General features: G+C 39.3%; 1 pseudogene; it reads right to left on the bottom strand.

Annotated features, from left to right (window-relative positions):
* LOC102483785 (translationally-controlled tumor protein pseudogene) overlaps positions 1 to 5,946 on the bottom strand; it is a 214,533-nt pseudogene that overhangs the window by 99,187 nt on the left and 109,400 nt on the right.

Genomic DNA, 5,946 nt, shown 5'->3' with positions numbered 1-5,946 from the left:
CTATCTCGCCCCCAAGTACCCCCTCAGTCTCGAAAAGACCCCATTTGATCAGTTAGTTGGCTTTTCTGGAAGAGCTCTTTTTACTTAAGGTTGTCAATCATCTGAGGAACTCGGCTGAGATGAGATTATTGATAAAGAGTCATTTAAGTGCTGTTAAAGAGGAGGAATACTTGAGGACAGACTGAACATTTCACTGTCTTGGAGTTCATTCCAAATGGTTCTATGACAATACAAAAAACTTGATTAAAAACGTTTTTATTGGGACCAACAGTTGGTGAAATGGCTATGTTGCTGGACTCCCATGTAGGCAACCATGGTTTGAGTCCCAGACCTGGTGGCTTAAACTCACGCCAGGCACGTGTGCAAGCGTGCCCAAGTGCCCGAGAGGAGAATGGAGGAGAAAGAATTGTGGCGTGGCCATCCCGCCTGTGGAGGTGATTTCTCACTTTCTGTCTCTATGTCTCTGTCTGTCTGTCTGGCAAGCGCACACGCCCTATAGCAAAAACCTCTCAAAAATAAAGTTTTTGTTTTTCAGAATAGAAGACAACAGAACAGTGACTGCACAGTTGTGAAAAAGGAAGAGAATCATTAAAGAAATAAAGGATTTTAAGACTATTGAAATTTGTTTTCAAGAATGTACTAAAACACCTATGGCGCTGATTATTTTTTGATCCAGATTATTTTCCTTGTATTGGGGAAAATACCTTTTGTATGTGTTTTATGTAAAGAAGACTTTGCAAGACTAAATCATGACCAACACAAAATGGCCAGTACAAAAGCCCATGATACTAACTTTATAATGAGAACAAAATATTCAAGAAAGACACAAGATATCTTTGAGTTATTTGGATGCAAACCTGTTGAGAAAACAGAAAATTATACTTTGTGATTTATTTAAGTCATCGTTATCAAAGACTAAATTTTTAGTATAAGATAATTGAGTATTCTTCATTATCCCAAAGGATGAGAAGCTCTAAAAGAAATATGTATCACATGTGCTGCTATATCTTAAAATATGTTTCCAAAAGTGTGGCATTTGTACACGTATCCTGATAATTTATAAAGCTACTGTGTGTGTTCTGTGATTTAGAAAATCTATTGTTATAACCATTATAAAAAATGACTTGAAACATTTCAGATTTAGACTTAAAATATATAAGAACATACAAAGAAAACTTTTTAACAACTTTTCATACTAGAGAAATTTTGTTTTGGTTGCTTTTTCATTTAACTTGAGAGGTGAAAGACTAGTTGAGCCACATAATGTGAAAACTGTTAGAATTGTCAAGTAAGGGGAAAATCTGTATATCTAAAAAGACTTGTGAATAATGATGCTGTTAGAATTTAAAGGTTTTAAGCCTGCCTAGGAATTTACCTCAGTATCTGAAGTTTTCTCCCCTCTCCTCCCTCCTCGAGTTAAGCTTGTTATTTGTTATGCACCAACATTGGAGATAATAAAATTTCTTGTTTTGTGTAAAAAAAAAATTATCCTAAGCAAAGCAAACCAGACTAAAAAACACAGATATTGTATGACCTCGCTCAATATATACTGAATGTCTGCATTCTATGGCATAATCTGAAATACTAGAGGGTATCATTGCAGGGAGGGCAGAGCCTGCAAATGGCATGGTGACTAAGGCACTGGACTCCTATAGGCAGACCATGGTTTGAGTTCCAGACCTGGCAGTTTGAAAATCATGTCCTGTGTGTGTGTGTGCATGTATGCCCAAAATACCACAAGGAGAATGGAGAATGGATTGCAGCCCCCATGGGGTGTGATTTCTTTCTTTCTCTCTCTATCTCTCTCTCTTCCCAGAGAACATAAACACCCTATGGCAAAAAGCTAAGAAAAAATGAAGGGAAAAAGAGTAATATAATAGGGGTAACTAATGGGGTAGGAATGAGGGGGATCAAGAAAAAAATTTAACAGAAAGAAAAGTGAAAATGTGCTTGTTGATAATGAACACGGCAATATTTATGACTTGACAAATATGCATTGTGTTTGTACTGGAAACAACCATTTTATACACTGTACAAATGTACAGTGATTAAATGTAAATTTAAAAATAAAAAAAGGATATAAAATAAAGAAACCATATTTTATTCCTATATGGATACACATTTTTATCAGCAACAGCAGTCAGTTGGATGTATAATGCAATCTGTAATTGAGCAAAATCCCATGTAAATCTACATAGAAAACATGTCATGACTTTCCCAATCACCTAATATTTCTACCTTCTCTATTCTGTACCACTAACATGTATGTCTCTACAGAAATAAGATGCCATCATAAATATTGGAAAACTGTAAGTGGCAACATAGGAGAACTAACACATGCACCAATACATTTTAAATAGCATATACTTTAAAATTATTTTGAATTTTGACAACCTTTTGTACTTAAAAAATTCTCATTCTTTGTACTTTAAGTAACATTGTCAGATTCCAGGAAAAATCATGCTAGAAACCTGATTGCAATTGACTTATATATGGAGTGTGGTTATGTTACTAATGTATTGACATAATACATACTAAATAGTAATTCTTCCAATCCCAAAACATTATGTGCCGATAGTAAAATCTTATATTTAAATAAGACTTTATTATGTGGTAGGCATAGTTCTAAATTTCTTGCATACAAGTACTAATTTTTTTTTTGTGTTAATTGTGCAATGTTTTATTGTAGCAGGTTAATAGAGATCTAATTAATATACCATATAATTGGTCCATTGAAGTATACAATTATTTATTTATTTATTTTTTAGGTTTTTGTCATAAGGTGCATGCTTGCCAGAGAGAGACAGAGACAAAGAGGGAAAATGAGAAATCACCTCCCAGGGCAGATGACCATACTGCAATCCCTTCCCCTCTATTATCCTCTAGGGATTTTGGACATGCACACACACACACACACACACACACACACACACACACATTCAGTGTAATTTTCAAGCTGCTAGGTCTAGGACTTCAACCATTGTCAGTCATGTGGGAGTTCAGTGCCTTAATCATCACACCACCTGCTGGTCCACAATGTTAAAGAACATTTTCATTATTGTTATGTCCCGACCCGGGCGGGACACCCAAACGGGTTTCCTGAGTGAAGGAGTGAGAACCGGGACAAGTGGCGTAGTGTTTACAGCATGGAGACGACAGTGTCGTCCGTTTATTGTGGGCAGCATGGTACAGCACAGAGACGACGCAGTGTCACAGCTCTTAAGGGTCACGTCGTCTACCGTGAGCAGCACGGAGACGACGCAGTGTCACAGCTCTTAAGGGTCGCGTCGTCTACTGCGAGCAGCACAGAGACGACGCGGTGTCACAGCTCTTCAGGGTCGTCCGGAGACGATGTAGTGTTACAACTCTTCAGGGTCTCCCAGGTTGTCTGGAGACTGCGCGGTGTTTCAGCTCTTCGGACTCTTCAGTCGTCGTCTTCCTGGTCGTAGTCATTTTCCTGGTCGTCTGTCTTCCTGGTCATCTGTCGATTATGGGCCAGAGATCGTGCTTATATACACATTGGTGGGCTGTGATTGGTTGAATGAAGGATAGCAAAAGGTAGGTTATGATTAGTTGCTTTGTGGACCAATCATGAGGTACCCAGATATGCAAATCTGAGGGATTCTAAGCTCACCGATTTGCTATGTGAAGTGGCCAATCAGAGTGTGGTGTTGAAGGTGAGGTTTTTTTGAAGGGGAGCCAATTGTGGCCTTTGTAACTGTTTGCTCTCTGAGCCTAAGGTGGCAATAGTAAGAGACTCATGAAAAATGGCCTCAGCAGACTCGCTGGTGCACAGCCTCCCACACTGTTATATCAGGCAGTCTTTAGAAATCAACACATATTGTCAAAGAAGCAACTTAACCCAAGTAATCACTAATTTTCATTGTGTTGCAACATATTTACCTACTAGGACATGGATATTTCATGTAAATGCAATCAGAAGTATATGTTTTTGTCAGTAACTACTTTTGCTTAAGATAATATATCTGGGGACCAGCAGTTAGCATAATGACTATGTCGCTGGACTCCCACGTAGTCGACCGCGGTTCGAGTCCTGGACCCGGTGGCTTAAAACTCATGCTGGGTGCATGTGCGTGCATGCCCAAGAGCCCGAGAGGAGAATGGAGAAGGGATTGCAGCGTGGCCATCCCCCCTGGGGGGTGATTTCTCGCTTTCTGTCTCTCTGTCTATCTCTGTCTGTCTGGTGAGCGCACGCACCCTATGGCAAAAACCTCTCCAAAAAAAAAAAAAAGATAATATATCTGTAATACAAGATATAACTGTAGTTTTTTTAAGCATTCCAATTGTTTTTATTGCTAAATATTTCATAGTATACATGTGTTTATTCACTCATTTATTTATAGTATACATTTGTTTATTCACGTGTTTATTCATTCATCTGTTGATGGACATTTGGGATTTATCTGCAGTATAGTTATGAGAAATGCTATTAAATATATTTTTTTCTTAAGATTTGTTAAGCATGTTTTCAATTATGTTGCATATATGCTCGGGAGCAGAATTGCAGGGCCATATGGTAACTACATTTGTCATTATGAGGAAGAACCAAACGTTCCCATGGCATTTGCAGTATTTCATATACCCAAGAGCAGTGTAGATAAAGGTAACAATTTCTCCACATCATTGGCAAAACTCATTTCTCTTTTTTGCTGGTCTTCATCCAACTGCATGCAAAATTGTAGTTTTGTAAGTCAAGTAACATTTTCTTTTTTGAAAATTTTATCTCATTGATTGAGGGGTGCACACCTTTGACAACTTCAGGCTGCCATCCTCCTGTCCAGCCCTGAAGTCAGCCAGAATTGTGGGTGTGTCTATCATGTCCACGTAGATTTCAGAAATGAACACTAAACCTTCCCATGTAGCCTCTAACATTGTGGAACAGAGCCCTACAATCTGCACCACTGCAGCTGTGCCAAATTTGCATTTTCTAAATAACTTATGATGTAGAATATTTCATTTTTGTATTGCCCATTTTATTTTAATTCTTTTTAGAGAGATTGTTGCTATAAGGCATGTGTGCTCACTGGAGACAGAAAGTGAGGAGTCACCCCACCCCCCAGGGGGAGGGTCATCCAACAGTCCCTTCTCCATTCTCATCTCAGGATTTTAGGCATGCAAGCACACACACTGGTGTGAGTTTCAAGTAACAAGGTCCAGGACTCAAACCACAGTCTAGTACAAGGGAGTCCAGTGACATAATCATTACACCATCTGCTGGTCCTATTTCTTAGTCTTTCTTGGTGAAATGTATGTTCAGACATGTTGCCAATATTTAAATTGGGTTTTAATTATAAAACATAAAATAACTTATTACATATTGTAGACATGAGTACCAGACAAGAATGTAATTAACAAATGACTTTTCCCATTTTGTAAACTACATTTTCACTTCTTTGACAGTTTCTGGTGAGACACAAAACGTTTTAATTTTTATGACATACAATTTATTATATTTTGTTTATTACTTGTGCTTCTGTCATATATAAGTAAATATGGCCTAATCCATGATCATGAATATCTATGTTTTCATCTAAGATTTAAAATTTTTGTTTCATTTATATTTTTAACACACTTTTTATATACTATGTGAGGTAAAGGTCAAACTACATTGTTATGCATGTGAATATTTAATGTTCAAGAGGGCGGCCGGGCCTCTGCTCCGTGTTCCGCAGCCTGGGCCACCTGGCCCCCCCTGCCTCTCCGGCGCTGGGTGTGTCCTGCGCTTGGTGCCCATGCGGGCTGGCAGCGCGGACCAGCTGAGGTCACCGTCCTTCCTTTCTCTGGCCGGGCAGGCGAATGGGAGGTGGCGCTGAGTCCTGCACACATTCATGTGCTTGGGGCTGGCGTGTGGCCGCCGGGCCTGCGCGTGGCCGCTGGGCCTGCACATGGTCACCAGGCCAGTGCGTGGCCCCCCCGGGGCCAGCA

Source organism: Tupaia chinensis, unplaced genomic scaffold, assembly GCF_000334495.1.
Source record: "Tupaia chinensis unplaced genomic scaffold, TupChi_1.0 Scaffold145156_1, whole genome shotgun sequence".
Taxonomy (NCBI): Eukaryota; Metazoa; Chordata; class Mammalia; order Scandentia; family Tupaiidae; genus Tupaia; species Tupaia belangeri.
The sequence above is the reverse complement of the archived record's forward strand: the minus strand, read 5'-3'. Positions and strand labels throughout refer to the sequence as shown.